Source organism: Xenopus laevis, chromosome 8S, assembly GCF_017654675.1.
Source record: "Xenopus laevis strain J_2021 chromosome 8S, Xenopus_laevis_v10.1, whole genome shotgun sequence".
NCBI classification, from domain to species: domain Eukaryota; kingdom Metazoa; phylum Chordata; class Amphibia; order Anura; family Pipidae; genus Xenopus; species Xenopus laevis.
The window spans coordinates 75594013-75605793 of record NC_054386.1 but is presented as its reverse complement, the minus strand read 5'-3'; the positions used below and the strand labels follow the sequence as shown (position 1 = coordinate 75605793).

The window sequence follows — 11781 nt, the reverse complement described above, 5'->3', positions numbered from 1 at the left end:
TAATATAATATCTTTGCAGTTTTGGGCTTCAGTACTTAAGAAGTATATACATGAACTGGAAAGAGCGAAGATGTTCAACTAAGGATGGAGGCTTTAAACTATTAGGCAAGACTTTCAAAATTGGGGTTTTATTCCCTGGAGAAAAGTAGAGGAAATTATATAGCGATACCAGGGGATCTTTTTCCCCCATAGAAATAGAATATAACAAGCCACCCCTTTAGATTAGAGGAACATAACTTTAATCTGATGCAGCATAGGGGGTTCTTTACAGTGAGTTTGTGGAATGTTGTGATGGTTCTATAAATGCCTTTATGAGTGGTTTGAATGATTTCAAGCTCAATATCAGAGGCTACTGTGATATTAAAATCTAAAATTAGTACAGATATAGATGGATTGTATGTGTTTATATATGTGCCTTAGGGTTGAACTTGTTATTTGCAAATATGTTCTCTTTGCCAATTTTATTTATTTATTTCCCCCTTATACATCAATATAAATTAGTATTATGTGTCTTGTATTTCTTTCCTAAATCTTTATAGAAATATCTAAACCCTGATTTGAAGCAGGGATTACAGATTTGAAATATAGCCGTGTACAAAAAGCATTTAGTATCAGGCTGAAATTCATTTCACTTATTCATGGATGTAGTAAACATTCTTAGGAATATGCAATGTTCCCAGGACGCTCTTAATGATCTTTGTCTGCTTAGAATTTTCAAAGCACTAATTCAGCGAGATGACAAATGACTTTCCTTGACAGAGGACATTTTATTGTTCAGAAATAGCTCACTGTTGGACTAACCCCCTTACTGAGAGATAGCTGTAGAACATTTATAACCGGGAATATATTTTATATATAATTCGGAACAAAGCAGGAAAGAATTAGTAAAATTCTATAGATTTATTAGGCACAAGATGAAAGATCAAATTGTTGAACTACTATCAAAACATTTTGGTCCTTTAAAGCAAAGAAAGATAATTGTTTCCAGACTATGGTAGCAATATACAAAATGTATAAAGCTTAACATTTAGTGAAGTTAAGGCTTTCAAGATGGAGCAATGGTCTTTAAAGACATAATCAATACATACAATATACAGTATACCATGTATCATGAGATCTGTCAGTTGTTGCCTTTTAATAATCAAAAAGAGAGGAAAGCACACTCTGTAATTAAATAAAAAGGAATTTTATTGCATGCTAGTTACCCCACATGGCAACAGCATGTCGCCCAACGCGTTTCAACCTATAGAGGTCTTCATCAGGGGCACAAAAATCAAAAAAAAGGCAGACAGAACAGTACAAACAGGACAGTTAAATACCTTGTGGCACATACAGTCAATCAGTAGCAAACGATCGCATATGAGCGCGTGTGACGTCACTTCCGGTTTGCAAAGTGAGAAACACATCCCAAATGCATTATGGGAGTACTTCCGGAACGCAAATGCGTTCCAAACACCGGAAGTGAACGGAACTAGCGCATTTAATGAGAGAAGAGGGCATTCAATACAATAGTAGTGGTGCTGTCATATGAAAGAATAATAGTATAATGTCCAAATACATTTTAATTATGTGTGATGCTCCATAATGCAAATCAATGAACCCAGATGCATTATGGGATACCCTCTGGAACGCAAATGCGTTCCACCATCAAAAGGTACCATGATGAGTGAGAGTGAAGGGCCATAAGTGGGACATTCAATCAATGTGAGAACAGCAGAAAACAAAAACATGTAAAACAAGCATAAAAGGCAATGTATCTCAGGCAGTACTGCTTTAACACTTCAGATAACGCGTTCCCTTGGTCCAATATCTCACAAAAGTGCATAATCAGCATGTAATAGGGTAATGAATTTAACCCCTAAAACAGAAAAAGAGAATATGTTATTAAGTAAAATAAATATGACATTTACCACAACCATCATATATATCAGGGCAGTCATACATACCAGGAGGTATATCTCATATGAGTCTAAGAGCATCTCCAAAGGCTGAGCATAGGCCATCCAATTTACCTGGTCTGTAAAAAGCAGGATAAATTCAATGTATCATTTAGACCCATAGGAGTGACAGTGTCTAAACGGAAAATCCATTCGGCCTCTCTCCTCAAGAGTAAGGTGTTCTTGTCAACACCCCCACCGGGGGAGATTATTTGATCAATCCCCATAAGACGTAAGGAAGATATGTTGTGTTTATGTTCTCTACAATGTGTCACTAGCGGAGTGGTATCTTTCCCAATTTTTATGACACTTTTGTGTTTCAAAAATCTATCCTTAAGCTTCTGTATTGTTTTGCCTATGTAGTAAAGACCACATGGGCAGACAATCATGTAAATCACATGTGTGGATTGACATGTGATTCGATGTTTAATCTGAAATCTTTGTGCTGTTCTGGGATGTGCAAAAGATGTCCCTTGTAACATACTATTACACACCGAACAATTGTAGCATCTGAAATTGCCAGGCTGCGGATTAGACAAAAAGTGTTGTGTCACATAATGCGACTTGTTATCAGCCTTAACCAGTACATCTCGCAAATTTTTCCCCCGTTTATAGGCAAACATCGGAATATCTTGACAAACAGATCCCAAAATGGCATCTGTCTGTAAGTGATGCCAATGTGTCTGCACAATATGTTTGATAAAGCGACTAGCCGTAGTATATTTCGTTACAAAGACCTTCTTATCTTTAGTGTTGTCTCGTCTCTGCCTCTCTGTATTTACCTTGACTAACGCTTGATCCACAACTTCTTGCGTGTAACCACGCTCACGAAACCTATCAGCCATTACTGTCAATGATTTCCCCAATTCCTCTGTTTCAGATGTAATTCGTTTGACCCTGAGCATCTGTGAATATGGTAGGGCTTTGATTAGTGCTGGAGGATGGAAACTTGTGGCATGTAAAAGATTGTTGCGATCCGTTGATTTACGAAAAATACTTGTTTTGAATTTACCTGATTGGTAGGTAATCATTATGTCAAGGAATGAAACTGCAGTCTTAATCCAAGATGCCGTAAAACGAATAGTGGATGGAATATTATTTAGATAATCAATAAAGGCGACCAGGGAAGATTCATCTCCCTGCCAGAGAAAGAAGAGATCGTCTATGTAACGATAATACCCCAAAATATACTGCCAAAAATCAGATTTGTAAATGTGTTGATCTTCATACTGTGCCATGAACAGATTAGCATACGACGGGGCCACATTGCTTCCCATCGCCGTACCTTGCTTTTGTCTATAAAATTTATTTTCAAACCTAAAGTAATTGTGGTCTAATATGAAACAAAGCAATTGGTACACAAAAAGGGCCAGAGTATTCTCTATCTGCCCGCCCATCAACAATGCCAAAAGTGTAGATTTCCCCAAATCGTGGGGTATGTTGGTATAGAGGCTGGAGATGTCCATGGTTACCAATAAAATATTAGAATGTGTGGTTTGGTCAATTTCAATGGAGTGTAATTTGGACAAAAAATCAAAAGAATCTTTTATAAAAGACGGAATTTGTGTCACAAACGGCTGCAGAAATGAGTCAACATACTGTGCAAGGGGCTGACTAATCGACCCAGAGGCCGAAATGATCGGTCTCCCTGGAGGGTTAACCAACGATTTGTGAATCTTTGGGAGGAGATATAGGCAAGGGCGACGCGGATAGTTCATAATGAGAAACTCGCTAGTTTTTGAGTCAATGAGTTTTGCTACAAGAGCAACACTCACCATATCCTTAATTTTACTCAAATATTCAAATGTGGGGTCAGCCGACAACTCCTCATAACATGTGTTATCAGATAGTTGTCGCAAAGCTTCTGTTTTATAATTCACATAATCCATTATGACTATGCCACCGCCCTTATCCGCTGGTTTGACAATCCTAGTATTATCCCTTGACAGTTCTTTTATCAATCTCATATCATCACGTTTAAGATTTCTGCAATATTTATGTTTCTGTTTGATGTACCTACGTACATCCCGTCTTACGTTATTTGCAAAAGTACTTACAGACTTATTTTGAGTAGGTGGCATGAAAGTGGATTTTAATTTGAGTTGCCTTGACATTGTGGAGGCCTGTTGCTCAGCTTCTGGATCAGCTTGCTCCTCAGTAAGTCTGGAGAGAAAGAAAGAATTCAGATTAAGTTGTCGACAAAATTTAAACAATTCAACCTCGAAGTTGAACGGGTTGAAGTTAGTAGTAGGGACAAAACTTAAACCCCTACTCAACACACCAACCTGTGTGTCTGTCAATGTTGTAGACGACAGGTTGAAAATTATTTGTCTTTCTTGCTGCGAGTTTTGACCGGGCTCAAATTGGTCCCTTGAGGTCCCTCCTGTGATGTATGACTGTTTTCCCTTTGACTTCCCTCTCCTAGTTTTTTTCTTGAACGGTTTTGTTTGGCCTTGGATAAAAAACCAGACTTATGTCGTTCACCGGAAGAGTCACTTTCAATTGGATCAGCACCGCTTCCAGAGGAAGAGGATCTTATACCTTGTGTATGAAATCTAAATTTGCGTGGTCTCCGAAATGAATAATCACCCTTCAACCACCTATACACATTATCAGTCTTATAGTCCTGAACAACCTGTAAAAGTTTCTTCTTTTTGAATGCTAGTAGATCTTTCTTAAATACCTCTAATTTATTAGTTAATTCGATGGAAAAATTGTTTCTCTCCTCTTGGTTTGAAACTTTATCAAATTCTAATTCAGTTTTGAGAATTTCCGTCCTTACTTTAGACAGATTATTACTTGTGTGCTCTATAACAAGTATCATCAAATCAAGAGATGCCTTGTTTAAAATAGCACACCATCTTTGGCAAAAATCCTTGTCATCTCGGCCATTAGTAGGTGTATTCGTGATTCTGAATCCACGAGGGATTAATTTTTGTTTATAATATTCACTTAGGGTAACCCCATGTAAATGAAGTTCAACCTCCTTCTTTTTTAATCGCTCTAGATTCCTCGTGAGGTCCTGGGGACTATCCGGACCAAATGCCTCAAGAGGACTGCTATTAAATAATATAGAATTAATTTGGTTATCCGAGAATGACAAGGTTTCAGCTCTATTAGTGATATCTTTTGTTAAAGTTTCAATTTGTTCCATGAGGAAGAGAAGTAATACACAATATCATTTACAATACAGGATAGTGATTAATCATGCAGGTTTTACCACAATCAGACTTTAAGACGTCAAAAAATTGCATGGACAACAGTTTAACACAGTGAATATCATATGACTGGTATACCAGGGCCCTGGTTGACACGTATAGACACACAAGACATATAACAGAGATACAAAAAAAAAAATTTTTTACAAAAAAAATTTTTCACGAAAATCTCAAAAAAAACTCAAAAAAGATTAAAATGCTGCCAAAAGAAAATCAACAAAACAAGGTACAAATACCTGTATCCTTATGGAGGTGCTGCCCACTTTTGTTTAAGTTTTGTCCCTACTACTAACTTCAACCCGTTCAACTTCGAGGTTGAATTGTTTAAATTTTGTCGACAACTTAATCTGAATTCTTTCTTTCTCTCCAGACTTACTGAGGAGCAAGCTGATCCAGAAGCTGAGCAACAGGCCTCCACAATGTCAAGGCAACTCAAATTAAAATCCACTTTCATGCCACCTACTCAAAATAAGTCTGTAAGTACTTTTGCAAATAACGTAAGACGGGATGTACGTAGGTACATCAAACAGAAACATAAATATTGCAGAAATCTTAAACGTGATGATATGAGATTGATAAAAGAACTGTCAAGGGATAATACTAGGATTGTCAAACCAGCGGATAAGGGCGGTGGCATAGTCATAATGGATTATGTGAATTATAAAACAGAAGCTTTGCGACAACTATCTGATAACACATGTTATGAGGAGTTGTCGGCTGACCCCACATTTGAATATTTGAGTAAAATTAAGGATATGGTGAGTGTTGCTCTTGTAGCAAAACTCATTGACTCAAAAACTAGCGAGTTTCTCATTATGAACTATCCGCGTCGCCCTTGCCTATATCTCCTCCCAAAGATTCACAAATCGTTGGTTAACCCTCCAGGGAGACCGATCATTTCGGCCTCTGGGTCGATTAGTCAGCCCCTTGCACAGTATGTTGACTCATTTCTGCAGCCGTTTGTGACACAAATTCCGTCTTTTATAAAAGATTCTTTTGATTTTTTGTCCAAATTACACTCCATTGAAATTGACCAAACCACACATTCTAATATTTTATTGGTAACCATGGACATCTCCAGCCTCTATACCAACATACCCCACGATTTGGGGAAATCTACACTTTTGGCATTGTTGATGGGCGGGCAGATAGAGAATACTCTGGCCCTTTTTGTGTACCAATTGCTTTGTTTCATATTAGACCACAATTACTTTAGGTTTGAAAATAAATTTTATAGACAAAAGCAAGGTACGCCGATGGGAAGCAATGTGGCCCCGTCGTATGCTAATCTGTTCATGGCACAGTATGAAGATCAACACATTTACAAATCTGATTTTTGGCAGTATATTTTGGGGTATTATCGTTACATAGACGATCTCTTCTTTCTCTGGCAGGGAGATGAATCTTCCCTGGTCGCCTTTATTGATTATCTAAATAATATTCCATCCACTATTCGTTTTACGGCATCTTGGAGTAAGACTGCAGTTTCATTCCTTGACATAATGATTACCTACCAATCAGGTAAATTCAAAACAAGTATTTTTCGTAAATCAACGGATCGCAACAATCTTTTACATGCCACAAGTTTCCATCCTCCAGCACTAATCAAAGCCCTACCATATTCACAGATGCTCAGGGTCAAACGAATTACATCTGAAACAGAGGAATTGGGGAAATCATTGACAGTAATGGCTGATAGGTTTCGTGAGCGTGGTTACACGCAAGAAGTTGTGGATCAAGCGTTAGTCAAGGTAAATACAGAGAGGCAGAGACGAGACAACACTAAAGATAAGAAGGTCTTTGTAACGAAATATACTACGGCTAGTCGCTTTATCAAACATATTGTGCAGACACATTGGCATCACTTACAGACAGATGCCATTTTGGGATCTGTTTGTCAAGATATTCCGATGTTTGCCTATAAACGGGGGAAAAATTTGCGAGATGTACTGGTTAAGGCTGATAACAAGTCGCATTATGTGACACAACACTTTTTGTCTAATCCGCAGCCTGGCAATTTCAGATGCTACAATTGTTCGGTGTGTAATAGTATGTTACAAGGGACATCTTTTGCACATCCCAGAACAGCACAAAGATTTCAGATTAAACATCGAATCACATGTCAATCCACACATGTGATTTACATGATTGTCTGCCCATGTGGTCTTTACTACATAGGCAAAACAATACAGAAGCTTAAGGATAGATTTTTGAAACACAAAAGTGTCATAAAAATTGGGAAAGATACCACTCCGCTAGTGACACATTGTAGAGAACATAAACACAACATATCTTCCTTACGTCTTATGGGGATTGATCAAATAATCTCCCCCGGTGGGGGTGTTGACAAGAACACCTTACTCTTGAGGAGAGAGGCCGAATGGATTTTCCGTTTAGACACTGTCACTCCTATGGGTCTAAATGATACATTGAATTTATCCTGCTTTTTACAGACCAGGTAAATTGGATGGCCTATGCTCAGCCTTTGGAGATGCTCTTAGACTCATATGAGATATACCTCCTGGTATGTATGACTGCCCTGATATATATGATGGTTGTGGTAAATGTCATATTTATTTTACTTAATAACATATTCTCTTTTTCTGTTTTAGGGGTTAAATTCATTACCCTATTACATGCTGATTATGCACTTTTGTGAGATATTGGACCAAGGGAACGCGTTATCTGAAGTGTTAAAGCAGTACTGCCTGAGATACATTGCCTTTTATGCTTGTTTTACATGTTTTTGTTTTCTGCTGTTTTCACATTGATTGAATGTCCCACTTATGGCCCTTCACTCTCACTCATCATGGTACCTTTTGATGGTGGAACGCATTTGCGTTCCAGAGGGTATCCCATAATGCATCTGGGTTCATTGATTTGCATTATGGAGCATCACACATAATTAAAATGTATTTGGACATTATACTATTATTCTTTCATATGACAGCACCACTACTATTGTATTGAATGCCCTCTTCTCTCATTAAATGCGCTAGTTCCGTTCACTTCCGGTGTTTGGAACGCATTTGCGTTCCGGAAGTACTCCCATAATGCATTTGGGATGTGTTTCTCACTTTGCAAACCGGAAGTGACGTCACACGCGCTCATATGCGATCGTTTGCTACTGATTGACTGTATGTGCCACAAGGTATTTAACTGTCCTGTTTGTACTGTTCTGTCTGCCTTTTTTTTGATTTTTGTGCCCCTGATGAAGACCTCTATAGGTTGAAACGCGTTGGGCGACATGCTGTTGCCATGTGGGGTAACTAGCATGCAATAAAATTCCTTTTTATTTAATTACAGAGTGTGCTTTCCTCTCTTTTTGATTTTCATGCATGATTCTTTTGGAAACTACAGATGGGTAGTGTCCTGGAGGCATAGCACCTCGCTTATGTTTATTTTGGTTAGTTTTTGATTTTCTATTGGGGAGTGTGCGCCTTCTGCCTTTATGTTTTGTGTTGCCTTTTAATAAAACGCATTGAATAACAAGCAATATGTAGGTGTTTAATTAGAATGCCTTGAATGCAAAAGAATACAGTTAGGGAGGATTGATGAACATTTAAATTAAGATGCAATAGAATTTAACACTTACTGTACAAAAAAATGGCTTAAGTGGGGCCCAGGCTAGCAGTATTGACTAAACTATAAATTCATTTATAGGAAACAAAATGCAACTGGCCAGGAGTAAATTCAGTTTTGGCACTGCTTGGGCACTTAATGAAGCATCTCATCTCTTTTCTTTTTAGAGTTCATGGAACCCTCCAAGCACTGAAAGGGGCAGTATACATGTATATACACCTTTCCCAAAAAAAGCAACAATAAATGTGTTGAAATAAATGTGGCCTTTTCTTTTAATGAAAAAAATCCACATTCTCCTATAGGTTTTTGACATTATAAATCATTAATATGGGCCATTGTTTTGTTTTTCATTAAGGCTCTCCCGCTGGGACTAGTGTTTTGGCTTGGAGACACATTTTCCAGGAAATGGCAATATAATTGAAATAAAACTCTGTATTTTGTTGACCCCTTTTCAACATGCACTTGTACTGAATAAATTACTCATAACACTTTAGGCCAGGGAATCAATTCCTTCTTTTCCTTCTTAAATTTTGCTAGTTCAGTTGCACTTTTATTATACTTTACTTTTATTTCACTTATCATTGGCATGGTCCCACAAAGCCCTTTGCATCACTGCATAAACAATTTTTAAGCTGCAGCCTTTGTTAGTCTTAAGGAGCAGGTTATTATACTTAGAGTATTTGTGTAATGGAAAGTTGTTTATTAGTGTAAGTGGTTTTGTTTTCTTGTTTAGTGCAAGAAATAACGAAAAAACATAATTATCGCTAAAATAAAAGCAAAAAGTATGTTCAGCAAAAGCACTATTCATTGTACTCGTGTTGAAAAAGGGTGTACTGACAATTTAAAGGACAAGGAAACCCCAACAGGTAAAACTGCAGCAAATCATAGACCACCAAATCCCCTACCCAAATACTATATTTATTTCCTTCCAAACGTCATACTTTCATCAGAATGCCTAAATAAATTATTTTTTTGACAGTCACAGCCACCACAGGATCCAAGAATATACGGTAATCAAAGAGCCTGTTATCTTTAATCCATGTATACGTGAAGTAGTAAAGTAAAATATAGGTGCTTGGTGCGCACACCTGCTCTGGAGTTTCATTAAATATTTTGTTGCAAAAAATGGTTGGCAAAATTTCATTACATACACTGCAGGTATATGAAGTCTGAATGCCAAAAATTCAAAACATGTTAGTTTTTTTTACTATAAAATCTGAATTTTTAATGGGAAAAATCTAAAATGTTTGATTTATTATACCCCAGGGATGGAAAAAGTCATAATCCAAGTACAGCATCTCAGACCTGCTGAGGTTGTATATAAGTCAACGGGAGAGGTCCCTATCCTATTTCAATGTTTCTGTGGTCTGCGCTTTTCGGTCAATAATCCAAAAAAATCTGACTGTTTCAGAAAAAGTCTGAATGAATTGAATGATTCGGAAAAAAATCTGAAAAAAACGTACAATATGAATTTTTACTTGATTTTTTTGGGTTTGTTCTGATCCGATAAAATTGTGAATAAATAAGGTTCAACCGTGGTTTCTAGTTTGGTCGGATTTTTCTCATTAAAATAGTCAAGTAAATTCAGACTTTGATAAATAAAGCCCTGAGTGTGTTCACAAACTCTGTGAGGAAGTTGTTGAGTTCTCTAATCACTCAAAAAAGGGCGCAAACAATTAAAAGCTTGGTCGCTAATGTTCGCACACATGTTTGCGAATGTTTTTTGCTCTGCTGAAACATATAACATTACCCCAAAAGAGTCCCAGAGTGCTGATTGGGTAAGTGTGTGCACTCTTTTAAATGCACCCAAAGGGTCAGAAATCCAACAAAAATCTGACTTTTTTTTAGATTTAGCTATCCTAGATATACCATGACCTGGATGAAAATCTTAATAGTAATATGCACCCTAAGGGGATGCCAAGAGTGCTAATTGTGGGTTTTCTTGTCCTTTAAGATACAATTGCATTTGCTTCTCAAAGTTGTTTTTAAACACCTCAGTTCACTTGACTTGACATGACCAGTCCAGTGACATGACCAACTTTTGTCCAGTTCCAGCACCAGCACCAGCTACTCAACATTTACTCTCATTGTTCTCATCATGAAACTAGGGTTCCCAGTACTGGCTTCCGATTGGTTGCAAAGGGAGATACCACTACAGAATATGTTGTTCAAAATGAAACTTTTACAAATACAGATGCAGCCACTTTGGTTTGTCTGTTTGACACAGAATAACTAAACACAGATATCCCATTTATCTCAGTTGAGATGACTTTAGATAACACAGTTTCTTCAATTAACCCTGAGTCATGACGCATTTAACTCACACGTCCAAGTGGCTTCATCTGTATGCAGCACCCAGGGATTTCAAGGTCACTAGCCAGTATATTAACATTCCTTATTATATCACATTTTATACATAGTCCTAAAGTTCTCATTTACTAAAATGAAGCCACTTAGTGGAACTACACCAATTTAACAAAACCTATTATTCTTTTTGACTTTCTGTAATGCATTGACTTTTTCACTGTATAAGATAAATGACCAAAACTATTTGGAAACATAAGTCATTGATTTAACGTTTTCATTATTTTTCTTTGACAGCCAAAAATTCAGAGGTAGTTTATATTCTACTGATCACGTTTATGTCCTGCCAATAAAAAATACATTTTACATTCTCAACAATACATTTTATTCTCATATGATATTTATTTGTTGTGCATTGCTGAGACTTGCAGGCTGTGGTGTCTGTACAGTTAAACCCCATTCACAAAAACATATTTAATTATAAATACTATTACTTGATCAAAATAATGATTCATTTTGTCAATTATATTTCTAACTCTGATAAAAAACAATGTACCAATAGTTTTCATTTAGATAGTAGCAGCAAGTACAACACTGGCTTTGGCAACAATTACTTATTTTTTCTAAGGACTAATACTTTTCTACTTATGATATAAGGTGACTGCAGTTGATTCATACTGCTTGGATTCTAGTAAATTTTAGCAATTAAGTTTTATTCCTTAAGGACTTAAGCACAGGAC

The 11781-nt window shown here is 36.9% G+C and overlaps 1 long non-coding RNA gene across 1 annotated transcript; it reads right to left on the bottom strand.

Annotated features, from left to right (window-relative positions):
- Positions 1–2997: 2997 nt before the first annotated feature.
- On the bottom strand, positions 2998–4703 carry LOC121397698. Its single transcript, XR_005963840.1, has 3 exons — positions 4223–4703; positions 3995–4100; positions 2998–3076 (listed from the first exon to the last, which is right to left on the bottom strand). It is a non-coding gene; the product is annotated as an uncharacterized LOC121397698 (long non-coding RNA).
- Between the last annotated feature and the right edge of the window lie 7078 nt (positions 4704–11781).